An 18,395-nucleotide genomic window follows, 5' to 3' on the forward strand; every position below is an offset into this window, starting at 1 on the left:
GTATTCGCCGGACCCTCCTTCCCATCCAGTGTCTGAGCTCCCTTCCGGACCATGGTGGCACCTGTCAGGCGCGGCCAGCAACTGGGCGCGATCGTCTGCGCGAGGGGTACTCCAGGCAGCTCCTCGTCCTCTCTAGATGTCTTCCACTCACCGGATCACCGGGTGTTATGATCGCCTCTCTCCCACTCTCATGCGCCACAGCGCCGCACTCCGAACCCCCCGGGGTCGCAGCACGAGAGTTTAGGTGGCTCAGATGTCCCCCCGGCATCCTCAAGCGGCTTGCACCGTCAATGGACCCAGCCCACGGTCAATGGCAGCTCCACCGCCGGCCCCGGTCGCCCCAAGAAGGAGTCGGAGCTGCAGGGAGGGCAGACCAATCAGGGGGAGAGGGGTGGGGGGGTAGGGGGGAGAGGAGCAGGAGGAATCCGGGCTCGATATCCGGTATCGCCCTCAGGTGGCGGTCCTCTCCCATCTCCGCACCCCCTATCGGTCAAACGATCGGGGTTGTGAGGTTCTCAGTCCCAACTCCCTCCTCAGCGCCCCGCCACACGGCACAATTCGGGGGCCATGTCTCTTAAATGCGCGGCTTCTGGGCCCTCCTTGCCTCTTGCGCCCCCGCCCTGTGCCGGGCTACAAGGCCAGGGGGGAAACCAGCCGTCGGACGTCTTACCCAGCCAGTGGGGCCTCAGCTCTCCTCGGACGACTCCAGCGGACCAGTGGCCATGTGGCGTCCCAGCGTCCGCAGGTTGGTCCTCGAGGGCGGCGGCAATGAATACTCCCAGTACCTCTTGATAGCAGGAGCCTCCCCCGCAGCCGTAGGGCGGGGGAAAGAGAGAAGGGAGAGGAGAGACAAGCCAGGGGGGGGGACACGGAAGGTATGTCCCGCAGTGTCACCCAAGGATCTCCAACTCCGCACCTCCACCCCCTGATCCTCCACCGCAGGGACCCGCGCCGGTGCTCAGGGCCACCTTTCTCCCTCCTTCTCAAGGACCACCAGCTTTGTGTCCCGTCGATCCCGGTCCCCACCGTCTATGGGCCCCCCGCACAGTCGGGCCGTCAGGCTTCAGGACAGTCTCTCTGACGTGGGGCTTTAATGCAGGCCGGCGAGAATCGCGGGCGTTTCGGCCGCGCTTCGTGGGCCGTCCGCGGCTCTTCCGGTTCGTCGCGTCCGAAGCCTCTCTGCCACACTCCTAGCTACAGTCCCCGGCTGGTCATGCGGGGGAAGGCCGCACTCGTCGCGGGCGTGATCTCCAACCGTTGGCACTCTCCGAGCTCCAGAAACGCTCCGGAGCCTCCACAGGTCCTCTCAGCACAGGATCTTTAGGCTGCGGTCAGTGTTTGGGCTCCCCAGAGGCCCTAGCAGGATGAGAGATCCCCGGCGGCACCGGAGCACTAACAGACTCCATCCGCCATCATGGCCCGCTAGCCACGCCTTCATAAATTCCTCCCTTTCAGCCCATTTGGGTATCTGGGGTTTCGTTTCAGTGGCTTTTCTATGGAAATCCTGTCTCCTTTTCTCTACTAAATTTAAAAATATTTTCTCCTCCTCATGTAATTTACAAGTTAAATTGTCTTTGTGTGCATCAGCTATTTCTATTGATTTCATTGTTCGGCAAAATTCACCCATGAATTGTGAGTCTTTACTACTAAGGACAGGATTCATTTTTCTACGGATAGGACTTTCAGAGAAAATAACATCTATGTTAGAATAATAGTACTGTAACCTTCCAGTTTTATAGAACAAACTAGTTAGTATGCTACAGGAAATACCATAGGTCAGGGGTAAATGGTGGTAGGTAACACCTTCAGCTACTGAAGTGGATAATTTCATACAGACATAACAGTCACTAATTTGCATAGTCTCTACATAATGCACTAATAGACTAGCGAATACATTCATATCAGTTTCGTTTCTGTTTCTAAAGTGATGTAATTCTATCTCATCTGGTGCTTCTAAGTCTACTCTATCTTGTTTGTGGTGCGTTATCTTTCTGTGTATACTAGTGTCATTCTGTTTAGCAGCCATCAAGTACGGTATTGCTATTGTCAGTCCTAGCCATACTTCAAGTACTATAAACACACTACACATACATATCCTACAGCATGTCTTTATACAATTTCTTTTCGAGTATTCAGTAACTCTTTTATCAGCCATTTTTAACTAAGGAGGCTTAACCCCTCTTTGAGAATTTTACACAGAATACACCTGTGACTTTATCTCAAGTTGGCCTCCCTTCTTCAATATTTTGATCAGCAATCAATTCTTCATCACTTTCATCACTGATTTCCAGATTCTCGAAATCTTCAAGGATGACGTTAGTCCATTCAGGGCCTTTGAATTTATTGTTCAGCTTTTTCAGGCATGGACTTCTCCTTCTTTGATTGCTTGTAGACGGTTCAGTTGGACCGGTTACTTCGTCCACCTGTTCAGGTTCCTCATTTATTGTGTCTAGGCGATATTTTAGTTTTTTAACAAAACCAGGTTATTTATCGCCTTTTCTGAGTCTTTTAACTGGCACTGTGCTTTCATATTCTTCAAATGTTCTTTTATTTTCTTTAAGTTGTGGCACAACTTGATTTTCATCAACTTCAGGCATCCTCTCTAACTGACCTTGTCCAGGGCTTATTATTGTTGACTGTTCTGCCTGGATGGATTCTTCTAGATTAATCTGACCTGATTCAGGATATGTCTTTGTTGGGCCTTGAGTTTTTTCTTCATCCTGAACACATTTTTCTAATCCTGTCTGGTCCTGCACAGGTCTTGCAGATTCTTGATTGTCTTCTGCAGGGGTGTGGAATTTATCAAATAAACTGCTTGTCCTAGGGACGAAATGCAACTCAAATCTACTTGTCCTAAAACAAAATCTACTTTTCCCACCTATCGATAACATCAATCACAAGGGCCAAAACAAAAACCTTTGCGCAGTATGTAGCTTTAATAGCCTATCTGTATTTGGGTGTGGTAAGTTTAAGTTAATGTTTTCAGTATGGTTTATATGTAGATTGGTAAGTGGATATAGATGCACCATAGATTCAATGCATGCACCATTAAAGTGGTACATTACAAAGCTGTGTTGTGGGCATGATTGGGCCAGGTTCAAACATGTACTACAAGTTGATGTACTCGCATAGCTCACTCTGGATGTGCTGCTGAAGAGAAAATACTGAAACAACTGAATTACCTGGTACCATGCTATGCACAGGATGGTGCTAGGAGTCGTGTCTAATATGTACTGCTGATATAATGAGGGGATTGGTGTATGTAGGGATGTTAGTTGTAACAAGGCACAGACAGAAGAATGTAACCTCCACGGTCAGATGACCAGATCCCCTTGCTGTTTTCTGATTTGGCCTGCGACATCCACAGAAGTAGAACAATGAAATGCAGTGATGCATTAAAAGCAAGAAAGCATGACATGCAGGACATCCCTGCTGAGGAGGGGTACCTAAGCCCCGTGCCGCCTAGAACCGAAGATACAAACAAAGCAACTGTTCATCTTTCTCATCACTTAAGTGTCATCAGTGATTTCACAAAAATGACAGGCTGAGACGGAAAGTAACCTGCATAAATACTTTGACTTAACCTTGCCCGTTGAAATTGCATGAGGAAGATGAGCAGGAGGAACCAATAATCATTTAATTATCTCTCTCAGCCATACATGCCATATAGGGGGGCTCACTGCAGAGGGACTAGAAAATTTCCCTCCCAGGCATCCGTTATGTTGGGATCACTCTAAGAGAAATGGAAGGTTCTCCTTTAAAGCCACCTAGAGAAATGGAGGGCTAATAGGGGAGGATCCATCACCTCGCAATCATTCTTTACTGTAAGGGGAGCTGCTAAAAGCTCCCTCACAGCGGAGGAGCTTATTGGCAAAGTTGAAGGTCTCTCACACCTTGTCTACATAGATGAATTCCCTCCCCCGGAGATTAAACATTTTTCATCCCCATCGCTAGGAGAAGGTTCTCTGAATGATGGCTATAACACTCACAGCTGTAAGAAAAGCATATGGAGATTCTATAAGGGAAAAAATAACCCCTCTTGTAGTCACTAATACGACTGAGGGAGGTCACTTCAGGAGTAGCTAATACATTTTATTAATATAGATTTTTTTCAGTAACATTTTGCAATAGTAGAACAAATAGAGAGAAATAAATGATGTAGGTGAGGACCAGTCAAAGCAAAAAAATATATATATAACAATTTTGGAATTAATCATTAAATTGAGTTGTCTCTGTTAGTCAGTGATTGAAGAGCCTGAAGATAGCTCACAGCACTTAATGCATTTTTTAAACTATGATCTCTACAATATGATTTTGAAGCAACTTATTTTCCAATTCATGAGTTTTCCCCTTTTCTCACAGCAAAATATTTGGGTACATTGAAGCCATTTTGCTTCAGAGTAATATATCGGGACAAAATGTGAAGAGCTTGATTATGGGTGAATTTTATTCACCAGCCCTAAGGAACATTGGTAAATCATGTCTGCAATAAAGTAAAAGTCCATTTGTAGTCCTGCCTTAGACCAGAAGTAGCACTGTGACTCAGTATCCCTCGGACTGCATGCACAAACCAACTGCTCAGACACACAAGTCCACTAAACAAACACACACTGCCACTGCACAGATGCACGAGCCCGTCAGAGACATACACATTAGTGCAGACATACATGAAACCCTGCACACACAACATTGCAGATGCAAACTTCTTGAGACACACACACACACACACTCCTTAAGACACAGTATCCCTACTACAGACACAGTTTCCCTGGCAGACACACAAACCCTTCCTGCAGAGACAGAGACACACTGGCAGTGACACCGACACAGACTGGCTCTGATGCACACACCCTGGAACAGAGCACACATTATTGAAAAGAAACACAAATCCCCTTGCACAGACACACAGAGTATGCAGAGAAAGTCCCTGCAGACACATACTTACAGAGACAGATTTTGAGGTACGCACACACCTTCCCCCTTTGGTACACACAACCCAATGCAGATACATGTACACCCCTGCACACATACACTCAGCCCTGCAATGATAAACACAGGCACCTTCCAAACGTGCACAATTCCACCCTGCACAATCTGCTGTTAGCACATACCTTAGAAATATGTGAACCCTGTAAACAAACCCACATACACACACACAACTTGCAGACACACAGGCACACTGCAACAAACACATTCAGCAGGTATCCTGTCCAGCAAAACACTTCCCAAATGGTTTATCCTGTTGCCTGGGAGGTGCATGATATTAAGCAGTTGCACTAAGTGTCATTAAGAAGGTTTCAACATATGGGAACAAAAACAGACTGGTTCGACACGCTCTGTGTTTAGGGATGGAGCAATGTAGCCTATATTGGAGCTTTTGGCCCGCTTTACAGCTGGTTTACCGCCGATGCCCTGCTGGTTTACGACTGTTTTACTGCAAGTAGTGGCATTCACTAATTTTGGTACTTGCCAAAATAATAAATAGCTTTACAAAGACGGTTTGTGAGTGACACTGTGCAGCAGTGACTCTCTTCATATACCATTGCACCCAAATCTAGGCCCCTCACACAATCCTAGGCCCCTAAGTACATAAATGTAAATAAATAAATCGATCTGGGACAGTCCAAATTTCCCAGCTCCCCTTATAGTCTGAATATTTGACTCTGAATATTGGACATCAGAAGCCTGGAAAGAGCAAATATGTGAGAGCGTGGGTTTGAGGGGAAAGAATGAGCGCAAGAGTGTTATGTGACACGAGCCATGATAATAAAAAGCCTGATGGGGAGGGAAAGAGAGAAACACCTCCAGCAGGCCTGGGGCGGATATTGGAGCCCGAGTGGGAGAAAACACCAACAGAAGGACGAACGAAGGCAGGTATCAGAGGCCCTGGGGGAACTAATAGCCCGGGCAGGGGCACAGACGTCAGAACCAGGAGCAAGCTGCCACAAAAGAGGCCCGCAGGAGACTTGGTCATAAACATTCCAGGGGAGAGCAAAGAGATTAGGTGTTGCGAGAACCCCTCCCAGCCCCCCAACCTCGTACCAGCTGCTTCTGAAGATGTATTCTACGAAACTGGATTGTCTTTTCTCTCCTTCACAGCCTCACAAACAGTGTGTGGCGCCTCGCGGCCAATAGCAACACATTGTCTGGCCCTAAACACACCCTCGCTGCAAGAAGGCAGTTTCCTGCATAATGGGTTTAAATATTTCTTTGGCCAATACCAGGCTAAAATATTGGGTTTCTAGTCTATTACAGGTTGTGATACTTTTCCCATGGTGATTGCATTTCATTATGCCTTTGTGACTGGCTGTGAGAACCAGAGCTTTATCCTGCTTATGGTTAGTAAATATCTAGTTGTCCGTCGGGCAAAATACACATTAAATCTTCTTGCCCTTGACAGAAAACAACATGTCTCGGGCGTCGGGAGATATGAATTCCTCACCCCTGCTTCTGCCTGTGCATTTTGACTAGTACCTATCTGTCCCTCCTCAGACAATGGAGTTCTGGTGGGGATTTTGTTGGTCTGAGTATATTGCTCTTTCCTTATCTGGTCCTCCTTACGATTACCATTAGCTTGGATTTCTGCAATCTGAGTACGTTCTTCTATTCCTATCTCGTCCTCACTATCAGTCTGACTATCTAAATATGTTTGGCTTCTTCTTCTTACTCTTATTTCAGGTATGTCAACCACTGGTATCCATTCATCCTGACTAGGGCTCGGTTGCTTTTTCTCAACTACTTCAGGATCAACTTCTTGAAACCCTTCAGCTGCACAACCTTCAGCCTCAACTTCGTCAGGTTCTGTTACCCTTTTGGTATAGCTTGCGTGGATCTAGTTGGGGATTCCCTTGCACTTTACAGCTGTGGTGGTGACCAATATCACCTGATTTGGCTCTCCCCACCTTGGAGCTAGGCAAGATTCCTGGGTGTGATTTTTTTTATCACTACCCAATCTCCAGGGTTCAAATCATGTGCTGGAGTTGAATGTCTGGCTTCAGCGTCTTCCCCAATCTGGTGAGAGATAGAACACACTTGGTCAGCCAACTCTTTGCAGTACTCCAACACTAAATCATCAGATATAGTTAACAGCTGATGTCCTGGCACACATGCTTGCCTCATTGCCCTTCCCATGAGTATTTCATAGGGACTCAAGCCTGTTTTCTTGTCTGAAAGGCTTCTGAGTCCCAGCAGGACAAGAGGTAAAGCATCAGGCCATTCTAAATGGGTAGATTCACACATCTTTCCCAATCTTGCTTTAATTGTGCCATTCAGTTGTTCTATCACTCCAGAAGCCTCTGGGCAGCATGCACCGTGCAACTTTTGCTCAATTTTAAATGCTTCACAGATTAGAGCAATAATTTCATTATGTGTAACTTGATTAGGGCCTTTATCGAGAAGAAGTGATCCAAAGTTCCCTGCTCAAAGCGATCGAGTCTTGCTGTGATCCCTTTCAACCTCTCAGTTAGAAGCAAAATAAAAGACTTCAATATATGCTCGATGGAAGTAATCAGGGGAATCTCCTTCTCAAGATCGGGGGGGCACGATGAAATGGTGTCACCACTAGCAGGGACTATACCCTCCTGGCTATCAGAGAGTTTATCATGAAGAGGCTCTAGTCTGACCTGTGAGCATACATCAAAAGATAGACCTTGGTCCTCAATAGCAACCGCAGCATCCCAATCTGCGTTGTTTTCAGCATTCTTGCCCCTTGTGGCCCTAAATCTTGCGGAAGCTTTCTTCTTCTTGATACCCTCCGCTAACCCTTTACAGCCTATTACAGTTGGACAATCTTTAGCAGCTTATTTGGACTTGCGCCTCGCCAACTGCCCTCTAGTTCTCACGCTAGGGCTATCATTGCTTACACTTGACTGCGAGTCAGAGGTTGAACTAATGTTAACAGGGGTGTTGCAGTTCTCATTAGCAGTAAGGACCCCGCCCTGGGACAAAGGCTCAACAGTAGCATGATATTGAAAAAAGGGGGGGGGCAGTGATAGTCTAGCAAGGGAAGGGATACTCTCTAGAAATGAGTTTTCCTCCGTGGGGGTTAGGTTCTGTGCCGGCACGGGCTTGCCGCCACCTGGAAGTGCAGCAAGGGATGGTGCCAGCATCGAGTCCTGGGAATTAGAAGAGAACATTGATACATTTACAGGGAGCACAGAGCCAGCAGGAAGCGAAAGGCGGCGCCCGGTGCTTTCAATGGGATTAGCCACCACCACTTTAGTTTTTTGGAGCATGCGATCTATAGCGGTTAGATTAGGGAGCTGAGGTTTTGTAGATTCTTTTGTCTTTGGGGCTGGGACAGAAACAGGTATCACAGGATTGCGCTTCCCCCTTACTTTTCTCTATGGTGTTAGGCTGTATATGACACCATAGGCTGTCAGTATTGAGCTTTGCAACTTTGGCTGTTAGTATTACACAAACAAAGACCCTATGTCAAAGCTAACGGATAACAAATATTCAACACAATAATTACGAAAAGCCAAAAAGGGTGACCCAGCCCAGCCTCACACGGCCACTAACTGCCAAAAACGGTCCCGCCCTTGTCCCGGGCTTAGCCCGACGCCGCCCGCGCACGTCCCGCGATGCGAAGGGGCAGTTCGTATTTAAAGTGCCTCCTGGCGCGTACTCCGCCGGAAGCGGCTCTCTGGCTGCAAGGGCACCTGGAAGGTGTAGTCTTTAGTGCCCCTCGGTTCCCCCCCACTGTGGCCGCGCAAAATTTAGAGTTGCTGCGGCGGCAGGGAGAGACCGGGTGCGGCGTTTGGCTGGGCAGAGAGGATCGCGTCCAAAGGGCTCCACCACAGCAGCAGGTCCAGAAAGGAAGGTCAGCGTGTGGCAAACAGAGTCCCCGCTCCACCAAGGGGAAGTTCGTATTTAAAGCGCCTCCTGGCGCGTACTCCGCCGGAAGCGGCTCTCTCGCCGCAAGGGCACCTGGAAGGTGTAGTCTTTAGTGCCCCTCGGTCCTCCCCCCCCCCCCCCACTGCGGCCGTGCATAAGTTGGAGTTGCTGCGGCGGCAGGGAGAGACCGGGTGCGGCGTTTGGCTGGGCAGAGAGGATCGTGTCCAAAGGGCTCCACAGCAGCAGGTCCAGAAAGGAAGGTCAGCGTGTGGCAAACAGAGTCCCCTTTATCCCCATTATGAAAATGTTTCCCCCGGTCTGACTCAATCGTAACTGGAAAACCGAACCGAGGAATGAGCTCTCTCAAAAAGAGTTTGGCTACAGTTAAGCTGTCATTCCTGCGGGTAGGGTATGCTTCCGCCCTTTTTGAAAATAGGCAGACAATGACCAAGACATACCTTAATCCTTGATAAGCAGGTAAATGAATGAAGTCAATTTGGAGTCTAATAAAAGGGCCTTCTGCTTTCCCAATTTTCCCAGGACACACTCAGGTTTTCTTACCAGGGTTTAATCGCTGACAAGTTAGGCATCTCTGGCAAAGACTCTCTGCTGTGTTCCTGAACTTCGCATTGAACCAGTCCCGTCTAAACAACCTCACCATAGCATCTCTCCCTATGTGTGTATCCCCATGGTACATTCTGGACATTGGTGCAAGCATACAGTCAGGTAACACTGGTCTCCCATCTAGGTAGACTATTACACCATCTTCAGGTCTCATCTGACACCCTATTTTCTGCCAGTCTTCCCTTTCTTTGGGCTCTGCTTCACTTTGTAAATCTTTCACTTCCTCCCATATATTCACACCTCTCAATAGCATAAGTTAGCAGCTGCTTCTACATGCTTCGATTTTCTTGTTTACTGCCATTTTATATTTGGCACAATGTTGGGCCACTTGGTCAGCATAACGGTTACCAGCAGTCACTTTGTCATGTCCAGATTGGTGAGCAGCGAACTTGACCACGGCCAATTCTTTAGTCAATTGAATTGCTTCAAGTAATTCTTTTACAAACTGTCCATTTTTAATAGGGGTTTCTGAAGAAGTCATGAACTCCTTTTGCATCCATAGCTGGCCAAAGTTATGCACAACCCTGTAACCATACTGACTATCAGTGTAAATGGTTACTCTCCAATTTTTCCCAATTTTGCACGCTTTTATTAAAGCAATCAATTCGGCTACTTGTGCAGACTTGACCCCTGGTAAATAGGATTCTTCAACTAAATTGGATAATGTGCACACAGCATAAGCAGAGCTTAGTCCTCCTTCCTCATGGCGTATACACGAGCCATCTACAAATAGCTCATGTTCTAGGTCTTTTAAAGGTTCTTCCTGTATGTCTGTGCGAGGTTTAGTACTGAATTCAGTCAAGTCGATACAGTCATGTTCGACTTCCTCTCTCACTTCCTCAAAGTGAGAATCTGGCAATAAGGTTGCTGGATTTAGAACAGTGCACCTCACTATTGTCACTTTTTTTGAACCAATGATGATTCTTTCATATTTCGTCATCCGACTAGGAATTAAACGCTGAGTACGTGTTCTTGTTAGCAGAATCACAATTGAATGTGGAACATACACTGTTACAGGATGTCCCATAATGATGGATTCAGTTTGCTCAAGACTCATGCACGTTGCAGCTACCGCTTTCAAGCAACCTGGCAGTGCTGATGCTACTGGGTCCAATGTTGCAGAAAAATATACCACAGGTCGTCGCATTAACCCATGGGACTGGGTTAGGACTGAAAGAGCACAATTGTCTCTTGTGTCACAAATAGTGCAAACTCTTTTGAATAATCTGCCATCCCTAATGCTGGAGCTTCACATAGACTTTTATGTAATTTTAAGAAAGTAGTCATGCTTTCATCATCCCATTCGACTGGGTCTTTTGCTTGTTTCTTTGTCATTTGACAAATGTCAAGAAATAGAAATCCCCTTGGGCATAAAAAACTGGGTAAAAATACCCAAACAACTCACAAATCACACTTCAGTAGGTATATATGTAGCAATCAATAGGGGCCATGCAAAAAGGTAAAAAACAGAAAATGCGTGTCACAAATTTATTAAATAAGGCAGACATTAAAAATGACCAATATGGTCCAAATCAAATAAACATATTTCAAAATAGAATAAAACAATTTAATCATGAAAAACATATTAAAACGGGACAAGAATAAAAGGATTTTTTTTAGTTCCTATTAGTAAAAAAGGAAACACAAGAAAATGATGAGCACAGTTAAGCTTCACGTCAAAAAACTGTTATCTCTCAAGATGTCATGTGTTTTTCCTTAAGCATCGACGCGTTTCGGTGAGCCACACAAATATCGTCACCTTCTTCAGGAAAATATATTACCATGCCATTAAAATCTGTAATATTAAGAAATATGTACATATAAAACAATATTAATACATTCTGCCAGACATACATAGTATATTAACTTTTATCAGGGCCAAAAAATCATTGCTACATATCCCTATTCACAACAAATTTATGACAAACATTAGACCAGTTATGTAACACAAGATCACATAATCGATCCCAGCAGTAAATGACAGCACGGCACTACAGCTAATTGATATACATACAGTACATTATTACAGTTAAGCAAACAGATATACATTCAGTGCTCTTATTATGTCATCACCGTTTAAAGTTCATATTACATTTCCTTTCAACAGAATAATGCATTTGAATCGGACGAAAAAATGTTCTTATGTCATCATGTTTTAAATAAATAAATTCATTAAATGAAAAACCTTAATGACATTCAAGGCAGGCAGGATAGTAACCTCTTTACCGAACATACAGCTCCATGGAGAAAAATGACACCATAGATTTAGTATAATATGGTTTGCCTCACAGAAGGTCAAAACTTCTCTTAGTCTAAGTCATACTACATTCGACAATCTAGAGTATACGTTTGTCGAAGCAAAAATAGGCACAAAACAACGTACCTTAAAATCGGTATCAAAGAAGAATGCAAGAGTTCATAGGTATTATTGAAATTTATTCTTCAGATCGAATCAAGGAAACATCTCTGTCTACCAAACGGGCGCGGCTTTCTAAGGAAACAAGATGATGGTTCTTTGTCATTTGAATCAATGGCTGTGCAAGCACTGCAAGTCCCACAATCCACTGCCTGCAGGATCCTACAACTCAGAGAAACATTCTGATTTCTTTGTTTGGGGTAACTTCATGTTTTGAATTATTTTAATTCTTTCGGATGTCGCTCTTCTGACCCCTCTTTCCATCTAGTGTCCCAGATACTTGACTGAGGATGTACAGTATTGCAATTTCTCTGGGGACACTTTCTGTCTACCGTTTGCTAAGTGGTTCAGCAATGCAATGGAATGAATCACACAGTCATTTCTTGTCTCAATGCCAACAATAGGTCATCGATATACTGCACAAGGACAGATTGTCCGGGCAGCACCAGTGATTCAAGGCACTTTTTCAAAATCTGATTAAAGATAGATGGGATTTCCGTGTACCCTTGTGGAACACGATTACAACCGTAAACATGCTTGTCAAATTTGACCGAAAATAAAAACTTCCTATCTGGATGCAGCGGGATGGAAAAGAAGGCATGGCATAATCAATTACAGTGAACCATCTTGCTCCCCATGGTACTTGATTCAGAATCACAGCCGGATTTGATACTACTGAGCAACATGGGACAACAATTTTATTAATCTTTCGGAGGTCTTGGACCACTCTTTACTTTTCGTTTGGTTTCTTTATGCCAATTATAGGTGAATTGCAAGGACTGCTCATTATTTTTTCTAGAATGCCTTGTTCAACCAAACGCCCTATTTCTTGTGCAACTCCTGCTTTTACTTCTGGACTCATTTTGTACTGTCGAATATTTGGATAAACTGCAGCTTCTTTTACAGTCACTTTAATGGGATCAACATCTGCCATTAGACCTACTTCTTTTCCAATAAAATCCCATACATCAGGATTTACAAACGTTTGTAGTTCTCCTGGTAAGTCTCCTAGGTACATCTTTTTAACTTCTGCTTCTTGTCTGGCTAGCATAATTTTATACACTCCGTCTTCATCTGGAGTCTGAATTCCAACACCATTTGGTGTACAAAAGATTGTGCAGTTCATTTTGCACAGTAGATCCCTTCCTAGCAAGTGTACAGGGCTAGAATTGCACACTACGAATTTGTGCATTTCTTTGAAGTTACCAATACTTACTTCCATAGGTTCTGTGACAGGGGTCCTAATTTGTTTATTAGAAATGCCCACTACTTGGATCGCTTCTCCCGAGAGGGGTAGGTTTGGGATGTCTGCTGTTCTCACAGTAGAACGGATAGCAACAGTGTCCAACAAAAAGGTAACATAATTTTCCTCCACTTTCCCTTCAATGTGAGGACCTGACTGATCTACCGGTAAGGATGCGGCAAGTACGCAATCCTCTTCCCTCCTCTCAGGCACCGTCAGTACGTCTCGTCTTCAAAAAATGTGTCCTGCAAAAGAAACTGTGGTGTTACCGTATTTTTCTTACCATTTCCCTCCTGAAATCCGGTGTCCACACTGTATTTGGGTTGACTCACAAAATCTGGCATAGGGACTTGAGGTAACTGATTCTGTATTACCTGTTGCGGCTGTCTCATTGACACCTCTTTCTGTGTCTGTGGATTTAAATTTGGATTTTGGACATTATTATTCTGTATTAATTTACACTTGTTTCTCCAATGCCGCAATTTTCCGCACCCATGACAAGGAAACGTTTTCTTTGCCTCTTCTTTTCTCATTTTCACTCTAGGTTTGCCCCCACTTCCTTCACCTTGGCCTTCCACTCTTTTCTGATTATTTGCTTGCTGACTTATTTGAAGTTTCTGTTGTTCTGCCATTTTTACTTGAGCCCACATTACCTTTTCTTCTAGTTTCTTTCATTTATTATCAATTTCATCCTCACAGTATTTTGCATACTTAAGAATGTCGTCAACAGGCTTTGCTTGCCAACACAGTTTATGCTCTGTAATCGTTTGGTAGATTTCAGGTTTTAGTCCAGACACAAACCGATAAATAAAATGTGTCATGTCCTTATTATCAATGTTTTCTAAACCACTGTACTGTTTAAATACCTGCAAGAGGCGTTCATAATATGCATGTACAGATTCATCTTTATTTTAGTGGTTCTATCTATTTTGGTCCAATCAGTTTCTTTTGAAGGAATCTCACCTGATTGTACTTTTTCATCACATCTTCTGATGGGCCTCCTGTTTTAGGATCTCTAGGGTATTCATCATTTGGCCAATCTACTGTAATTTTACACACAGTCCATACATCAGCTGGAACAACAATGTCAAATAAACCATCTAAATCTTTTAACAGTACTTTCAACACTTTCACAAACCTTTCAACTTGTCGATACCATTCTACAGGTTTTTCTCTGAGCTATGGGAAATCATTAGTAAATAATAAAATATCCGGTTGGGACCATGGGACTTGTACATAACCTCCTCCTGGCACTTCTCTCATCGGACACAACCTTTCAACCTTTTCAGTTTCTTTTAGTAAATACTCAGAAGTGGATTTATTTGCCTGTGCCTCTTTCTTCTTGTTTGTCCATCTAGCTTTCCATTTGCCTAAACCTCCCCATTTTTGCAACAGCGACAACAATTCTTTTATCTGCAATTTACGTCCTGACACATTCATATTTTCCAAATCTTTGTCAGAAAATTCAGCTCTACGTGGTATCTGTAATACCTTTGATTTACCAATGTCAATTCCCATTTCCAAATCCAAATTCATTAACTTTTCATGGTATATTTTTGTATTTCGAGTAATACTTCTGCATATAAACAACAATTCATCTTCATCAAATGAGTTCAGTCTGTCCAATCCCACATTTCCTGCTAACATTTCTTCTAATTCCACCCTCAATTTGAATATGTCCAATACCTTTGATTGTGATTTTGGCTTCTCTATGTTTCTGGTCCATCGATCTAATTCTTCTGGGCTTACTACAGTTGCATTTCTGAGGATGTCTCAATCTGTACTTCTTTTGAATATGGGGAGTAATTTTTCTGACTGAATCACTTACTGGTTCTCATATGGGTAAATCCATTAAGGAAATTAAAAACTCATATTCACTTGCTTGATCATCAACTATTAGGGTTTCTTTCCTAGGCTGTACTATGGGTGTAGTCAGAACGGGAGCTTTAGGATTAGCTTGCTTATCTCCATATAAAGGAACTACAGGACCTATTGTTACAGGTCTTCTCAGTGCTTCAGGACTTGTATTTAACTGAGAAATATTCTTGATTAATTCACTACGCTGTTTATTTAAAGCTTCCTTTTCTCTTTCTTGAAGTACCCTTTCTAATGAGGTTTCATGTATTACCTGCGGAACTAAAGGTGGTTGCAAAAACGGAGAATTAGGAGTAACTCTATGGTTTTCTTCTTGGTAAGGTGGCGGATTTTTCAATAATAAATCATCTAAATAATCATCATCCGAATCACCAATAGTCATTACATTTCTCATTTTCTCTGTACTTTTACTTCCTGATGGTTCTTCTGTAGTAAAAACGGGATATAATCCTTCCACTAGCATAGATTATCTCTATCTTTTCATTTGTTTATCTCTCGTCTCTTTCGGAAATCTGGGATAACATTTACTCCAATTTCTGTCACTTCTGGACCTGTCTCGCTTAAATGCCTCCGTTCCCATTCTTCCAATGCTTCCTACTGCGTTAATCTAGGTCTAGGATCTAATTTATTCATACGAGTTCTGAAGTTACACAAAATTCTACAATTAAAGGTACCATGTTCTGGAAATGCCAAAATACCATCTTCCTTAGTGTACTCTATCCAGTTTTCTAACCACACACATGTGTGGTAGCCCCTTTCTACCATCATGTACGGTGCGGGCGTATTAGATGGTGGAATATTAGTCCCTTATCTTGTTTTAATAGCTTTGTCCTTTTTAAAGTAATTCTTTATTTTCTTGAAAAGCAACTTTTTTCTCTTTTCTCCGTACATGATAAAAGGTCTTCCTCTAATTTGTTGTTCTCTAGCAAATCCTAAATATTTTCTATCAGGACGGTTTCCTACAAATGCTGAATCTAAATGCCACATATACCGCTATTTAATTTCGTACAAAACTTCAGTAAATTCCATGAATTTAGTTTGTTTATTTTGCAGAAATTATTTCTCCAATACCAGCGCGTTTCTCAATTTTAATGACCAATGTGGTTTAAACTTACAAGCAGCGTTAATCGATGATTGCGTGGCTTTTCCGTGACGTGAATCTCACTCTCTGCACTCACCCCTCCTTTACAATTTTCTCATGGCCACACACCCGCTGTTTCTACCAATCCCAGCATGGCTCTCTATGACATCAGTGCAGCACGCGCAACTGACTCCCTCCTTTGCAAGGTAATACGATAATTCAATTTCTTTCAAAATTCAATTACACATTTCATTAATTGACAACATGAAAACATTTGCTACTGTGCCTGATTGACTAAATTCAAGAAAAAGATAATTTATTTCACAACGAGTAAACCTAATTCCACCTACTCTTCATGCACTGCGAGTAAAACATCCTTCCGTTTACTCTTCACTAAAGCAAAAAGAACCTGTTACTCCTTCAGAATTACCCTTTCTAGGTGATATAAGACCAAAGTTTTACCAGCGAACTCCTTTGCTACCAATCATTCTCGCTTTTATACCAGAAAAGAAAGAAAAAAAATAATACCTAACTAGTGCTTCAAGGTTTACCTAACTTTACGCACCTATTTCTCAAGGCAAGTAACCTCACAGCAGTGTGGCTTCTATTTACCACCCACTTTCCTTATCCCGGGATATTCCAGACAACATTTAACAACACAAGCGGACTTTCGTTAGTACATAAAATCAATAACAATCAATACTCAATAATCAATGATCAATACGTCACTAACTACCTATTTTTAACTAATCCCTAACCATACTACTGCTACCAGAAAAGAATACTGATACAGCGCGCGGCACCACTAGCTCAAATTTACCATACTTACCTGGGTCCTTAAAACATTCACACCTTGAACTAGCAGTCCTGCCTGTGATTACTAACTAATCACCAATCAGTACTTTGTGTCCTTTTAGGACTTATACCTGCAAACCATGACTTACCAATCCTTGTCACCTTTGCTATAAGTCCTAGGGATCGAAAAGGGAGTTAGCATAAACAGGCAATATTTAAACACATTTACTTTTCCTGTAATAACCACAGACTCTGGGAAAGTTTTAGAAGCTTTATCTATGCAAGATTTTCTGAGTCGTAAAGAAAGAGGCCACAATACCGTGACCATACATTTTACAAGCAGGAATATAATCAATAGGACATAAAGTTTGTAAGAAATCACAGTAACACCTTTAAACATCGGTACCTGGGAAGGGTGAGAAAGGGAACTAGCACAAGGACATACCACATGGATTATATTTACCTAGAATGGTGCAATGACCAATCCTGGTCACGGGCTGGGGCAAATAGGGACCAGGCTCCCGACTAATCAGGTGCCCACCGGACAAGACAGGTGCAGATCAGGACAGGTGACCTCAGCTAAGTGCAACGCCAGCGTCACACCCCTTACTAGCAAAATTTGGTACCCCGACTGGGTAATCAATAATTTCCGACCAACACCTCGATTCTTCTGACAGAGTGCTCTGCAAGGACCTCTGCTCTGGATCTCCTATTGCATGCGTTGGGTCTGTGACAGGTCAGCTACTTGGACAAGTCGGGCAATTTCTCTATCTAAACCTACCTTAGTTATACCATTTCGAGGGCAATGTACCACCCCTAAATGTTGCAAACCTATGTGTTCCCCTTCAGTGATTGGTCAGAAAGATGAGGAGAGGTCATCACACCATACTAAGATGAGGTAATTTCATTATTGGTTTTAGTTGATTCCGGTTACTGCCCATACTTTATTTTCCCATGCACTTTTATTCCACCCAGCAATACTGTTCAACACATTTGATACATTTTGTATAGCTTCAGTTCCTCCTGAGGTCAGAAGGGCATTTTCTCATAGACATCGTGGGTAAGATGATTCTTGGCAGTGGTTCAATGCCAATGCTTCAGCAACTTCGGAGATAGAGTGCTCATGCGCAACTTTGTCCACGATGGAGTTTTATCAGTATTCAGACCCAAATATGAGCTATCAGCAAAGTCAAAGAGAAACATATTTGAATACAAAAATTAATTAATGCACTGTATACCACTTATCTCTACTCTAACCCCATTACTTTATTTAACTTTTGCATTATTAATTAAGCATAACGAACAAGCTTAGAACAAGCAGCAGCATAAGCATTAGCATGTGAAGTTTAAAGCGGCCATTTCTGGCACTAGTGCGCAGAAGTGAGAAGTTCCCACCAAAGCAGAAGTACGCCACACCACGTAGATGTGGCGGACGCATGCGCAGTAAAGTTCCAGCATTTCCGGTGGCCATATTAAGACACTCGGGTTAATGTTAGTAAAGCACATATGCAAGCTTCCCCAGCTTA

The 18,395-nt window shown here is 43.4% G+C and overlaps 1 protein-coding gene across 5 annotated transcripts in view; it reads left to right on the plus strand.

The window, feature by feature from the left end:
• Positions 1–18,395, plus strand: part of DNAAF1 (dynein axonemal assembly factor 1) — a 504,693-nt gene that overhangs the window by 371,267 nt on the left and 115,031 nt on the right. The gene's annotated exons all lie outside the window — the stretch shown is intronic.

Source organism: Lissotriton helveticus, chromosome 12 (genome assembly GCF_964261635.1).
Source record: "Lissotriton helveticus chromosome 12, aLisHel1.1, whole genome shotgun sequence".
NCBI classification, from domain to species: domain Eukaryota; kingdom Metazoa; phylum Chordata; class Amphibia; order Caudata; family Salamandridae; genus Lissotriton; species Lissotriton helveticus.